This window comes from Rosa chinensis, chromosome 7, assembly GCF_002994745.2.
Source record: "Rosa chinensis cultivar Old Blush chromosome 7, RchiOBHm-V2, whole genome shotgun sequence".
In the NCBI taxonomy this organism is placed as follows: domain Eukaryota; kingdom Viridiplantae; phylum Streptophyta; class Magnoliopsida; order Rosales; family Rosaceae; genus Rosa; species Rosa chinensis.
The window spans coordinates 27,072,106-27,088,060 of record NC_037094.1 but is presented as its reverse complement, the minus strand read 5'-3'; the positions used below and the strand labels follow the sequence as shown (position 1 = coordinate 27,088,060).

Below are 15,955 nucleotides of genomic sequence, written 5' to 3'. Positions count from 1 at the left end.
CAATCTGAGGACAGTGAGGCAGACTTGTTTACTAAGTTATTGCCCAAATCCAAGTTCAAGAAACATGTGGCAAGAATTGGCTTGCAGCAATTATCTAAACTCCCATGATCGTAGTCATCAGGGGGAGGCGCAGACATCAAGGGGAGATGTCTACATGTTCGCCTCGAATCGTGAAGGGTGTGTTGTGCTCTTTTTCCCCTTCGACCGAGGTTATTTTTGTCCCACTGGGTTTTTGTTACTCGGCAAGGTTTTTAATGAGGCAACGAGAGAAGCACCGCATTTGGGCAACACAAGGGGGAGTGTTCAAGGAAAACCTAATTTGTGTTTAGCCCAAACTCTAGGTTATTTGACCTAGTGGTAATATGATTTAATTAGAAGGATCTAGAATCCTAATCAATGTAGAATTACTTTCCTTGTATGATTGAGATTCTATGCATTGTAATCCTCTATATAAAGAGGCCCTTATTATCAATGAGAATACACAGTAAATTCCTCTCAAATTCAGTTTCTCTAAAACATGCCTGACTTTTTCTCTGGGTTTGAACTATCAAATAGGACAAACTGTACGGATCTTAACTTCAGGAAACAGAGTAATTGTAATTTTTTTACTAAATGTAATAATTTAACCCTAGGATGCTAAAAGGATAAAGATAAGAATAAGAATAAGGAGAAGGAGAAGGAGAAGGAGAAGAAGAGGATAAGAATAAGAATAGGAATAGGAATTTAAATTCATGGGCTATTCTCATAAATTGTGTCTGACTTTTTCTCTGAGTCTGAACTATCAAATAGGACAAACTGTACAGATCTTAACTTCAGGAAACAGAGCAATTGTAAATTTCTTACTGTAATATAAAATATAATTTTTACTGTAATTTTTTTTTCTGAATAGAAATTTTCATAAACAAAATGCAATAATTTAACCCTAGGATGCTCATATATAAGAGATTCTCAAGAAGAGCTCACTTAAGAAGAGCCTCTCAAGAACTAAGAATAAGAATAAGAAGAAGAAAAAGGATAATGATAAGGATAAGGATAAGAATAAGAATAGGTAAGGATAAAGATAAGAATAAGGTGAAGGAGAAGGAGAAGAAGAGGATAAGAATAGGAATTTAAATTCATGGGCTATTCTCATAAATTGTGTCTGACTTTTTCTCTGAGTCTGAACTATCAAATAGGACAAACTGTACAGATCTTAACTTCAGGAAACAGAGCAATTGTAAATTTCTTACTGTAATATAAAAGATAATTTTTTACTGTAATTTTTTTTTTTCTGAATAGAAATTTTTATAAACAAAATGCAATAATTTAACCCTAGGATGCTCATATATAAGAGATTCTCAAGAAGAGCCCCCTTAAGAAGAGTCTCTCAAGAACTAAGAATAAGAATAAAAAGAAGAATAAGGATAAGGATAAGAAAAAGGATAAGGGTAAGAATAAGAATAGGATAAGGATAAAGATAAGAATAAGGAGAAGGAGAAGGAGTAGGAGAAGAAGATGATAAAGATAAGGATGAGAATAAAAATAAGAATAAGAAAGAGAAGGTTGTGTGAATTAAATAGAGAGTAGAATTTAAATTCATGGGCTATTCTCATATATTGTGCCTGACTTTTTCTCTGGGTTTAAACTATCAAATCGGACAAATTGTACGGATCTTAACTTTAGGAAACAGAGCAATTGTATATTTTTTAGGCCCAAATACCTGTCTCTTTGCTACTGAATCTAATTCAGCCTGGATCGCATCTTTCCATTTAGGCCAATCCGCTCTCCGTTGACATTTTTCAACAGAGCGAGGTTCGATATCATCATATTCTATAATTTCTTTTGCAACATGATATGCAAATGCATCATCAATAGCAAGAGAATTTTTATCCATAATCTCATGTACACTAGTGTAATTCATGGAGATCTTTCTATTCTCTGGAATTGGTTCTGACATTAGAGCGTCCCCCAATGATGTCTCTTGGACATAACCATAATCCGGAATATTCTCATGAGATGTATTATTCACATCGATGATTAATGGATTATTTTGTGCCAAACTTGCTTTCTTTCTAAGGCGAGAATTCATTGAACCTATGGGCCTCCCGCGCTTCCTGGCAGGAGCCGTGGGCCTAGCCACAATGTCACCAAGGGTGGGGATGTTGGCGCCATGCTCAGGTATCCTTGAGATGGCGTCATGTCCTCTAATTTTAGGGACATCAATCCTTGCAGGCACGTTTGTAGCAGGTATATGTGATCTCGTCACTTTAGCGATATCAAAAAACGCATCAGGCATCGATTCTGCTATGTTATGAAGATCGAGAATTCTCCGCACTTCAATTTCGGACTGTGCGGTTCGGGGATCAAGATGAGACAGAATGGGGACAGAACACAACAATTCCTATATTCCTGTTGAACATTTATGTTCTTATCTCTCCCTAATGACGGGAAGACTGTCTCATCAAAGTGACAATCCGCAAATCTAGCGGTAAAGAGATCGCCTGTCAAGGGTTCTAAGTAGCGGACAATCGTTGGAGAATCATATCCAACATAAATGTCAAATTGTCGTTGAGGACCCATTTTGGTGCGTTGTGGAGGCGCAATTGACACCTAAACTGCACACCCAAATATGCGTAAGTGTGAGACATCAGGCTCATACCCAGTCACCATCTGGGATGTAGAAAAGGGTTGATTGGCAGTGAGTCACAGACAAATAAGCACAGTTGCATGCAATATTGCATAGCCTAAGCAGAAATAGGGAGATTGGTGCGCATTATCAATGCTCTAGCGACGATTTGTAGTCGTTTAATGGCGGCTTATGCGAGACCATTTTGGATGTGAACATGAGGAACCGGATGTTCAATTTCAATCCCAATAGACATGCAATAATCATCAAAAAAAATTTATGTAAACTCCCCAGCGTTGTCTAATCTGATAGACTTAATAGGATGATCAGGGTGGTGAGCCCTTAACTTAATAATTTGTGCTAGGAGTTTAGCAAAGGCAACATTCTTTGTGGACAAAAGCATGACATGTGACTAGTGTGTTGATTCATCAACCAACACCATCAATTATCTAAATAGTCTGCAAGGTGGTTGAATAGGTCTACAAATATCACCTTGGATTCTTTGCAAGAATGATATATTTTCTTTAGTGTCCTTGCATAGGATGGTCTAGATCCTAATTTTGCTAAAGAGCAGGCTTTGTAGAACAAATGATGGGCTTTAGAAGCAACCAATGTGGATTTTGGTTGAGCCATGAAGTCACAATTAATTGACTTTAGAAGTAGAAGGAGGAGTCAAAGAATGGTCCATGGCGTCAAAGCCATGTTGTTGCCGTAGGGGGTAGACGACGCTGGCCCTAAGTGGCCGGTCTTGCACAGTCTTGGCGCCGTGTGGCATAGATGCATCTCCTTGAACCAATTTTTGGTTCTTACTTCTCTTCGTTATGAAGAATGGATGTCCGTGTGAAGTCTTTAATATACGGATCATCATATCACGACCTGGGTGTCCCAGACGGTCATGCCAAAGCCTATATGTGTTGGAATCCCATAAATCATCTCTCATAACATGATTGGATTCAATTATTCGAATAGTAGTTGCATACAACCCACGAGATCGACACATAAGTTTCTCTAAGACTCTTTTATGTCCGTAGTTATTAGAGGTGATGCAAAGGAACTCTTGTCCATTCTCACAATGTGTTTCCACATGAAAACCATTGACTCTTATATCTTTGAAGCTCAATAGGGTTCTTCCTGCCCTAGGAGCATAAAGAGCTTCGGTGACATATGACTCCAACATCTAGAAGCATAATAATCTCCTTCTTCCATCATGGGAGGATTCAACCTCCTCTGAGCCTCTCGTGTGGGCTTACACCCCTCCTCTAAATAAATGTGATGCTGACACTTGGATGGACTAATGCCTTTGATATCGGCAATGGTCCAACCAATAGCTCTCTTATGCTCACGGAACACCCTCAGAAGCTTATCTTCCTCAACTTTACTCAACTTCGACGAGATAATCACAGGTAATGTACTCATCTCTCCTAGAAATGCATATCTCAATGTTGAAGGTAAAGTCTTCAGCTCCAAATCTGGTGGTGTCTCATATGAAGGAATAGGTGGTGTACTAGAGGGAGGTGAAGGTAAAACTGGTGTAACACGTCTAGGAACATGTGGTCTCAAAGCCTCCAAATGTGCAATAGCCTCAATGTGCTCCTCATTCTCAAATTTAGTTCCACCTTGAGCAATACAAGTCTCCATGTAATCAGTCGATGAATGCTCAATAAAGTTCTTCCCAACAATATCATCCATAACATCAATCCGAAAGCACTCATCAAGATGATATAACGGACTCCTCATAGCGTCGAAAATATGAAACCCAATAGTAGTGTCAAAGACTGTCATGGTGAGTAAACCCTTTTGAACATCAATCTTCACCCCGGCGGTAGCCATAAAAGCTCTACCAAAAATGACAAGTAACTCATCATCATCATCATCTTCACAAGAAGGAGAGTCCATATCAAGTACTACAAAATCAGTCAGCACATAAAGCTCATCTACCTTGACAAGAACATCCTCCACCACTCCACGAGGGTACTTAATTCTCCTATCCGCCATCTTAAGCTTAATTTTCAAAGGCTTAATTGGTTCCAATGACAAAGTCTTGTACAAATCATATGGCATAAGGTTGATGCTAGCTCCCAAGTCCAATAATGCTCGATCAAAGTTTCGTGACCCAATGGTGCATGGAATAGTAAAAGATCTGGGGTCACTAAGCTTAGGAGGCAACCTCCTTTGAAGTACGGCCGACACTTGCTCACTTCAAGCGTTTTGCATAGGCCGGTACTTGCTTGATGGCATCAAGTAATGGGATATTGATGTTAACAGACTTGAATAGCTCAATGAACTCTTGCTTTTGTGTCTCATTCCGCTTCTTTTGATCTTGAGCCCTCTTAACTTGTGGATAGGGAAGTCTAGGCTCCGATGAATTTAAATCAAGAGGTGAAGAAAAAGTGAGACTCCCTCTTGAACCCCTAAGGGTGGTAACCGTCCCACTAGGGTTCTTAGCCCTCAAGGCCTTGCCTAGTGTAGAATGGATCGGTCCACTCCTATCCCTAGAATCCAAAGGCACATGAGAATAGTCTTCCTCCTTATTACTTCCCCCTTGATGTAGATCCCGATGCTCACTAGATGACGAAATAGGCGGTGAACCATTAGAATTCAAACCCTAGGATGAACCATGTGTATCAGTAGAAGTAGATGAAGTAGCTTCCGCCTTATTCCTCCCCCCTTGATGTAGATCCCTAGGTGATGATAAATGAGTAGTGGGGCCAAAATGCACATGCTTAGGTGGTGCGGATGAAGAATTAGAAGCTTGAGACTTTGAAGATGTAGAATGAGATAAAGAGGTCTTCCTTCCTTGTGCATCTCCGGGAAGTACATTTTCTTCCTCCCCGGCTTCCTTATCCACCCCATTATTTCTTCCTTTTGCATACAAAGTCACATCACTCACTCCAATTCCCGGGGGTACATTTTCTTCCCCCCGGTTCCCATCCTCCTTTGAAATAAAAGTACGATGCATATGTACATTATCATTAGCAACATGGCCAAGAGGTACATTTTCTTCCCCCTTGGCCCCATATGAATGCAACACATTATCATCATCATTATCAGTGTAATCCTCAACTAACACATGATCATCATCATTAGAATATGAAAGTGAAGAATGGGAATCATGTATAGGGGTGGAAACATGTGTATCATAAGAATGTGATGTGGGGTAAGTGGGAGCATACATGTCATCATGCACATTCAAAGGGGAGTTAGAAGATTTAGGCATGCGTACCTTATTGTCATAAACCCTCCCACTTCGAAGTGCAGTAATAGCCTTAGCTTGCTCATGTCTCGGATTTTGATCCGGTTGTGTAGGTAATGCACCATGTGGACGTGCTCCAAGCTCTTTAGCTAATTGTCCCATTTGGACTTCTAATTTTCCCACACAATGTGCAAGTGAACTTTGACCTTGAGCAAGAATATTAAGAGTTTGATCGGTCTTCGCTTGTCTTTGTGTAAGAGAAGTATGACTTTGGGCTAGGGCGGCCAATATATCATCCATATGAGACTTCTTTGGTTCCGGTTGTGGTGCTTGCCTATTTTGAAATCCGGGAGGAGCATTTTGTGTAGGATTGGCATCTCCAAATGAATGAGAACTTTGACCAAACCCTTGTGTATCATATGAGGTTCCTCCATAAACATTTTGGAGCACCAAAAGATGGCCCTTGGCCTTGAGAATTGTAACTAGATGCTTGCTGCCCATAATGATTTTGTCCACCAAATTGTGTGTTTCCATGACCGTGAGGACCAAAAGATGAAGAATTAAGGCCTTGATTCCCTCCATATGAATGAGAGCCACCTTGGTGTGCATTAGAGGACCCTCCACCATCCTTCCATGAGAAATTTGGGTGGTTACGCCAACCCGGATTATATGTAGTAGAATAAGGATCATTTCTTGGTGGCCTTTGATAAGAATTAATAGCTCTAACTTGCTCCTCAACAAATTCCAGAAATTATGAAGCCAAGTCATAATCATGAGTAGAATGATTAGGGGACTCACAAATCAAGGAAAGATGTGAAGAAGTAACACTCTTCACATGTGAAGAAGACAAACCACTACCCTTTTGCGCTTGAAGAAGCATCTCAAATTTCTTGTCAATCTTTGCTTCAAGCCTCTCAAGCTTGGAATTCATAAGCCCATCATCTTTATCAACATGAGAAACCTCGTACACGCCTCTACCACGAGGCTCCATATCAACTCGGCCTCTAGTACTAGTACCATATGCTTGTGAATCTCGGCCTCTAGATGTAGTGTGATCATCTCTACCTCCTCTTCTCCTTTGATGATTATCCCATTGACCGGATTGGGTAGCCACTTCCTCACAAGTATCCCAAGTGGCATTAGGACATTTCTTTAGAAAATTTCCACCCGATGCATTGTCTAATCTCCTTCTATCATCAATAATCAACCCATTGTAGAAAGATTCACAAAGAAGCCACTTGGTGAGTCCATGATGAGGGCAACCTAACTCAATATCCTTGAAGCACTCCCATGCATCATAAAAAGTCTCATTATCCTCTTGAAAGAACTTGGTCAAGCTATCTCGCATATAAGTAGTCCGATGATGTGGATAATAAGCATTCAAGAAGACTCTTTGCATATTGGCCCAAGAGAGAATGGATCTTGGCTTGAGCTTATGAAACCATGTGCGGGCTTGATCTTTCAAAGAAAATGGGAACAATCGAAGCTTCAAACCCTCCAAAGTTAATCCTCCCAAGTGCATAGTAGAACATATGGCATCAAACTCAATTATATGATCATATAGCCTCTCACTAGCCATGCCATGGAAAGTAGGTAGAATAGATAACATATTAGGCTTGATCTCAAAGTTGGCATTTGTCGGAGGAAGCACAATGCAAGATGGAGCATTTACAATGCTAGGACATGAATAATGGCTCAATGGAATCTCCTCCTCATCTTGTGGTTCTTGACGCTCGTTGGCCATATCTACTACTCGAATAGGAGACCTAGAAGGTGCTTGTGAGCGATGTCTTGGTCTCCTAACTCTCCTTGTTGGTCTTCCTCTAGGTAGTCTTTGCAAAACACAACCACTTCTCAAATTGATAGGTAGTAGAGTGTCGCTCATATACCTACAAAGGACCAATAAGAAATCGAGTATCTCAATAACCAAAATATAAGCAATATAAGCACCAATTCAACCCACGCAAAATTGACAAGTAATTAGAGGGGTAACAAGAGAATGAAAAACAACAAGTAGTACTAAATTTGACTAAACTAACTGAAGAAATGAAAAAAAAAGAAAAAAAAAGAAAATAAATAAATAACAACTAAACAAAGAAACAAGAGATAAAGATAAAAAAAAAAAAAAAAAGTATGCTAAAAGTTATCCAAAATGCCAATTACCAAGGTATTAAGATCCGAATACCCTAATCCCCGGTAACGGCGCCATTGACTTGATGCATATGCTCTCGCAAGCGTACGAATTGTTATCAAGTAACGGAAGTATTTGAACCTTGATTATCGTACCTCGGGGATTAAGTGTTGGACCTAACCGAGGTAATTGGCGCTAGAGTAACTTAAAAGCATACAATGAAAAATAAAAATAAAATAAAGCAAAATAAAATAATATTCACAAGACACCAAGCCTTGGCAATGCTTGGCTTAACTCACACTAAGTCTAATCAAAGCCACTAGCTTGTAGCCCAAATGAGTTATGCACAATGGAGGGTGAAATTTTGTTTGGGAGTTTTGAATTGAGAATTAACTAAATTAAATGCAAACTAAAATAAAAGCAAACAACTAATAATCAAACAAGCAATTAAATTCGGATTTTAAATTAATGGGAGCATGGGAGTGTCGGGTGATTCACACTAACTCTCTTGCAAATATCGATTTCAATTTCACAAATGCATGCATTTCGTATGTGTTAAGTCCCGTATCTAGTACCGGTTAAGGCTACTAAACCAATTATCCTTTCGGTATATTGATTATGCCGGTTAAGGCCACAATCAACTCTCTAATTTGGGCATTACGCCGGTTAAGGCCGCAATATCCAAAATTAGAGGCCTAGAGAGCAAGATAATAAAGACCCAAGCAACCTTAGATACAATTAAGCTAACTAATTGTCACCACACTTAAATCCTAGATGCAACAAGACTAATAAGTTATCAATTTATCAATCTATTCATCACAATTGCCCACAACATAATTTCAAAAGGTGACAAATCCTAGAAACGTGTTTCTAAGGACCAATAAATTCGGATTTAAAGCATACACAATGGAAATTGCATTTATTAAGAGTAAAGCATCAATATTTATACAAGATGAGTTAGGGCTTCACAACCCTAACTCCCAAAATTGAACTACTCACTCATAATTAAAACAAAATTTAACATCAAAACCATATACAATTAAAATAGATGAGAAGAGAGAGGATAAGCTTTGCTTAATTTCAACAATGCTAGAAAGCAAAGAAAACTAAGTTAGCTTGAATCCTCCTAACTACCCAAGATGAAATTAAGGTCTTGACGATCTTCCTTGATGAAATTTGAGAAGAGCCCAATAATTTAATGTGGAAGAGTGAGTAAAATGGGAGAGTGGGTGAGAGAGTTATGGAAGAGTGGTAATTGGGGGTGGTGTGCGGCTGTAGAGAAGAAGAAAGAGAAAATGGATCAGGAGAGGCTACTAGAGGAGAAGGAAGAGAGAATATAGAGAATGGGGTGTGCTGTCGTACAGAAGAAGGATGGAAAAAAAATGGGTCTGGTATGATATCTGCCGCTCCAAAAGGTTAAGAGAAGAAAAAAAAATAGAGGATAGGGTATGCGGTGTCTGGGGTCTTGAGGTCGAAAGAAGAGAGGATCATATAAGATGTGGTAACGTGGCAGCATAAGAGAGGGAGAGAGGCAAAGGAAAGAATGGATTGAGTCGAGTGTGGCAGAAGTAGGGATGGCAATGGGGCGGGTTGGGGATGGGGATCACAATACCATCCCCATCCCCGGGGTCATTTTCTACCCCCATCCCCACCCCAATCCCCAATAAAAATATGTTGGGGATTCCCCATCCCCATCCCCATTGGGGACTAAGCCTCCAAACCCGCCCCAAATCCCCAATAAGAATTTAATAAATAAAATAATTTTTTCTCATATTGTCTTTTTTTAAATCAAAATCTACAACAAATAAATTTAAAATATGATTAAATTCATAAATCATAATTCAGTGAGTGCAAAAGTCAAAACACCATTAAAGTGAAACTGTAGCTATTAAAGTAAAGTAGTAAATATATATATTTGTGATTTATATTATAAAAAATAAATTAAAATATATATAAGTTAAATATATGTATATATTATTGGGGCGGGTTTGGGGATGGGGATCACAATACCATCCCCGCCCCATCCCCAATCTTAGATAGCGGGGATTGGGGATCCCCATCCCCATTCCCCATTTGTCCCCGAATTCTCCCCCCATTAGGGGCGGGTATCCAATGGAGCTCTGCCCCGCTGGGGATTTTTGCCATCTCTAGGCAGAAGAGTATGACTAAAAGATGGTGCGACTATGTAACTTAATTAAGCAAAAAAGAAGTGAGGGTGCAGCTAGGTAACTTAATTAAGCCACAAAGAAGTCATGCGGCTGGGTAACTTAATTAAGCCACAAAAAGAAAAGTAGAAAACGGTTTGGTTTAATTAATTGTTAAGCTGTCCCATTCTCCAATTAAACTAAAATTAATTAGTTTAATAAATTCTGCTGTAACTCCTTTCAATTTACTTGACTCAAGCTTGACTTTCGTCCTTTTATCGGAAACCCCATTTTGCTCCAATTTCGCACAATTTCTTCCGAAATCCACAACTCCGCTTATTTACTACAATATAAATAAAAATAAATTAATTACATAATAATTACTTTGGAGATTAGCTTAATTCTAGTATTTAGAACGTAATTACGAGCATAAAAATGCGTGTAATCAATGAGTGTGGCTCATTATAGCTAATTATGCTTAGCAAATGTTCATGTAAGTATAAGTCCCCCAAGTCCTCAGTTAAGGAGGGCAATCTGGGTTGTGGAGTTGCTTAGCGGTTTGAAGCGTTATTTCTGCTAGACTTGCAAAAGCATAATTAGCGTCAGTGCGTTGCCAACCATGGACTTACTGAGTAGACGCTTTATACCCTTTCGAGTGGGCCCCTGCTAGGCCCCCTAGGGAGTCCCCAACTCTCCGGCTAAGATAGATCTCCGTTTGGTCGGTATATTGTTTGTTGAGGGGAGCTGCGCTGAGCAGAGGGTGTTGGGTAGCTAGCCCAATCTTTGATACCCGAGTGGCGGGGGTCAACGTGCCTGATCAGGTCTGTCACAGACTGTTGACAAGTCCCCTTGTCCCGTTGGGACGTAGCTTCTGTAACGTCGCGTGGCGGTCTTCGTATATTGTTGATTGTAACGCCGTGTGGTGGTCGTTGTTAGAATGAGGCGTTGCCTCAGGAATCATCGTTGGCGGAAGGCCCTCTGCTGATGGTAAGTGGTAAGAAGTGTCGCGGGGACCTGCCTGGTTGCAATTCAATGGAGTCTGACCCGCTTGCAAGATGAAAAGGGAGAAGTTCCGCTAGCGGTGTTGCACTTAGAAGGGACCGTCTCGCTTGCAAGATGGAGGGAGAAGTTCTACTAGCGGTGTTGCGCTTAACGGAGACGGTCTTGCTTACATGATGGAGGGAGAAGTTCCACTAGCGGTGTTGCGCTTAGCGGAGACTGTCTCACTTGCAAGATGCAGAGGGAGAAGTTCCACTAGCGGTGTTGTGCTTAGCGGAGACTATCTCGCTTGCAAGATGAAGAGAGAAAAGTTCCTCTAGCGGTGTTGCGCTTAGCGGAGACTGTCTCGCTTGCAAGATGGAGGGAGAAGTTCCGCCAGCGGTGTTGCGCTTAGCGGAGACTGTCTCCCTTGCAAGATGCAGAGGGAGAAGTTCTGCTGGCGGTGTTGCGCTTAGCGGAGACTATCTCGCCTGCAAGATGAAGAGGGAGAAGTTCTGCTAGCGGTGTTGCACTTAGTGGAGACTGTAGCGGTGATTGGTATGTTTGCCATTTGAAGGTTACTTTGAATGGACGCTTCGTCTGACGATGCTAGACACATGGCTGTCATGCATTGGGCTAGTGTGTGGGATCACGTCTCCTCAGCACGCCCGTCTCTTCGCCATTAATGTGAGTAATTATTGGTTTTGTAACTGAGGAGACACCTCGGTTAATCCGGAGAGTAAGTGCGATCGTAGGGCACATGTACGGCTGTTGTGTGATGTCGTTTTTAGAGGACAGTTTAGATTTGTTTGATGTTGACATAAAAGAGAGGGAAACTATAGTGGTTTTGACATCTTCTTCACTTCAAACTCAACTCGTCGTCTTCAAGCCTTGCCTTCTGAGAGCCGAGGATTGTGCCCTGCAAATCGAGTGTTATTCTTTGCGGAAAGAGAGTTGTCGCTGGGCAGATAATCACTTCTAAGCCCATCAAAGGTTCTACTATTTCAAGTTGGTAATCTGAGTCTCGTCCCTGTTTTATTATTTCTGTCAGTTTCTGCTTTTGGTATTTGAAGTGATTTCTGCCATTCCCCAGTGTGTTCTGAGGGTCTAGAATGATTTTTGGGGATGGATTTGGGTGTTTGACAGAGAGTTGAGGTTTATGGATTTTCTAGATGGTCGAATCTGGGTTTTGGATGCATATGCGCTGTGTTCTTGTTTTGGTACTTCCTGGGTTTTCTGGGTATGGGTGTTCTTGATGTTCTTGGCTAAAATTTGACATAGGGTTAGTGTAGATCTTGTTCGAACTGACTGACTTGGGTTTTAGGGTTTGTGATGGCTAACGTCGTAGAGATCTCGAGCGATAAGGATTTCGGGTCTGATGTGTTGCTCAGCGGTTCAGATAGGATATTTATTGATTCGTTGCATTTGTCTGCCCATGCTGGAACCTCACCGCCAGAACCGCTAGACGTTGAACCCCTGTAAACATACCTTAGGAGGTAGCGATGGGCTGTGTTGGACGTTCAGAGAGTTCTAGGGCGAGGGAGGATGTTCCCGCCCATAATAGGCGTGAGGAAAGGTTAGCGAGCAATAGTGCCGCTAGCAGTTCTATTGATGGGGGAGAGGCTGGCGGGGAAGAGATAGAGTCAGCGTGGGTCCTTCGCGACGGTACTGCAGTTGATGAGGCGGGAGGGCCGATGTCAGCGGCCGCCGTTAATCATATCAAGCGGGTGTTTCGCTTTCCTGGCGTGGTGAAGTTGCACCTGCCGACTACTGATGAAAAGGCTTCCATTCTGCCAGTGGGGTATGCTGCCGTGCACGAGGCCATCTTCCGCCAAGGGGTCACCTTTCTGCTACTGCCCAATCTTCAGATCCTGGTGTGAGAATTTGACTTCGCTTTTGGGCAAATTTGCCTTAATATGTGGCGGTTGCTTATGGCGCTCAACTCGCTATGGCGCTTGTCTGGTTGTGAGGGTCCAACCATGGCGGAGGTGTTACAGTTCTATGAATTGGTATATGTGAAGCGCTAGGGCTGTAGCGGACAGGTAAATTTCACTCGCCGCCAGGGGGCATTCAAGTTGATAGAGAATTTGAAGGATTCAATGTCTCCTTGGCGAGCGACCTTTTGTGTTGCCACTTCAGGGTGGGAATATGATGCGGGGGCGAATGAAGGGGTGCCGACATTTAGAATTAAGTCGGAGTTCCAACCAATTTGAGGTTGCTGCCAATATCCGCTGACAAAATCTGGCCGATTTTTTTTTTTTTTTTGTGTGATATGCCCTCGTGCTTTTTTTTTTTTTTTTTCTAATCATTGCTTCTTTCTCTTTGTAGTGGGCCTGCGTTTTAATTTGACAGCGAGGAGCAGTCCCGTGTAGTGAAGATAAAGGGCTGTTGGCGGAACCGCAACCTGCTCGATCTGCGCCTGCTCACCAAGTGGGAGCTGTTGGTCGACCTTAAGTTGACACGCGCCGTTGGTAAGTGTCTCCCACCTACTTGTTTTTTGTTAAAGTCCTATGCTGACTAGCGTTGTGCTTTCTCAGATACACCGCCAGGTAACAAAGCCAGTCGAGAGTCATTTGAGAAGGCCATAGATCGTGCAGAGATTAACAACTTCCTGAAGAGCAAGTATGCCGTCGGGCTGACAGCTTAGCAATCCTCCGTCGATCCTCAGACACTGGCGGTGAGCAAGTCGGAGACTCTGACGACGATTCTAATGACAGGGTCCGCCCCGGATTCCACCCTGGAATCCGAAGTGGCCCTGCGGGACCCACCTTTAAAGAAGGTTTACCAAAAATTTCGGCATAACCTCCCCTAAAAATGGACAACCCAAAAACCTGCGGAAAACCAAAATTCACTTCTAATGATCCAACCACAAACTCTTAGAGCCACCCTGCTCCCATAATTCAACCAATCCAATCTCAAAGATAATAATATCAAAACATAATCTCCAAAAGGTAAAAGAGACTCCAAGATGTAAGATACCACAATCACCAAAGTTAGGTCATAGACCTCAAATATAATTCGTACAAGTTTGGGTCATAAATCCCATAGTAATCAGAGCATTTCTAGGAATGTAAATGGACAAAGAGTGCAGTAGGCTAAACAGGTAACCTACAGAATGTGATGGCGGAAGCAGGTGCGGTCACTATGGCTCACTCTTGTATGCCGAGAAGCAATACTGTAATCTGGGCATTTGAAACTGAAGGGCCCAGGGGAAAAGTATATAAAAACGTTAGCGTGAGTGGACAAAAAAAAAATAATTGAAAAGAAAAAGGAGTTTATACTTTCCCACATTTATTTCATTAAAAACTCCCGATGCATGCAATAATTAAGAAAACAACCACGAGAAGCTCCGCTCAAGAAAAACCGACTAGCCCCGCTAGTCACAAATATCCACAAGGAAGGATTGAAATTCCGATGCTCGAGAAATAGGACCAGCCCCGCTGGTTAAACGGAAATCGGACTAGCCCCGCTAGTCAAGAACAACAATAAAAGGATATGGGGAAGAGAGTTCACCATACGGGAATGGAGCCTCCCAGGCTCTACCTACCCTCGACTGCCACTCACACATAGATTGTGTGAGGAGGAGAACTAATAACCTCTACTTCCACTCACACATAGATTGTGCGAGGAGGAGAACATTACCTCGACTGCCACCCACGTGAGGAGGAGAAAAGCTACCTCAACTGCCACTCACAAACACAAAGTAAGTGAGGAGGAGACCTAATCACATGACCCGCGTATGGTGAGGAAGAAAATCGTCGAAAACCAATAAATCCGTATAGCTTCCCCACATTTCTCACGAGATAAGAATCCAAGTGTGCAAAGACGTGACCCCGCACGCCAAGATTTCTCTCAATCTCAGAATAAGTAAGTGAGAAAAATCCATAATAAACCAATATTTCACTTTGGTGGATATTTTGAAAATAAAGTAGAGTATAAATTCTGAATCCGCGCATAGCAAAATAATATCCGAAATTAATCATAAATTCGAAAACGTAATACGATAAGCAATTTATCATTCGAAAGCAATTAAATAAATGCATGCATCATTCTTTGAAAATAAAAGTCCACTCACAGTATGTGGTCAATCCTGACGTCGCTCGTGACTTTCCTCGTATGGAGGCTCCTCTCGTCCTATTCGAATAGCACTCATAAATATATATATTTTACAGGACGGAAATTTAACTTTACGATACTTAGAAATGGAAATTCAAAACATCCCCCTTCCAAAATCCAACTCCTCAACTCTCCACAAAATCCATCCGTAATTCCCCAATAATATTCATTTATCGATAGACAAATTCTAAAGTGAATTCGAAAGAAAATAGGCTATCGAATTCACATACATCGATAATCGACAATTTATGCTCAATCGTAATTCCTCCAATTTCCACCAAACTTCATGTATGACGTTCTACAACCATTAAAGGATTTATGGAACTAAAACTATAATTAAAGCGCAGCTCTACACGCCACCCACAGTGGCGGCGTGTGGGGTCCACGCGCCGGCGACCACTACCTCCGATGACCACCAAATTCCGGCAATAGCATCAACACAACAGACCTAACAATTTTCCCAACAGCAACACATTCCAATTTTACCTTGAAGTAGTCAAATCCAGCAGGTGAAGAAAAGCCCCAAAAACTCAAGAACCCTAGAAATGAAAATCGTTAATTCGACCTCTACAACGCAAATTGGAATGAAATACTTTAGGGGAAATGATCTTCATCAAAAACAGAACCTTCGACGCCGGTATGGTGACCGGAGATGGCCGGAATAGCCGGAACCCGACGAAAACTCCAAACTTCCAATATGAAGAACTTCGCTTCGATCCAAGGTTTCTCGGCCAAATCGCCACAATCCAAGGCCACTAGGGTGCAGAGAAGAGGGAGACGCTCCTGTG

The 15,955-nt window shown here is 41.6% G+C and overlaps 1 non-coding gene across 1 annotated transcript; it reads left to right on the top strand.

The window, feature by feature from the left end:
• The first annotated feature begins 7,042 nt into the window (after nt 1-7,042).
• LOC112181092 lies at nt 7,043-7,146 on the top strand. Its single transcript, XR_002928697.1, has one exon. It is a non-coding gene; the product is annotated as a small nucleolar RNA R71 (small nucleolar RNA).
• Nucleotides 7,147-15,955: the final 8,809 nt, after the last annotated feature.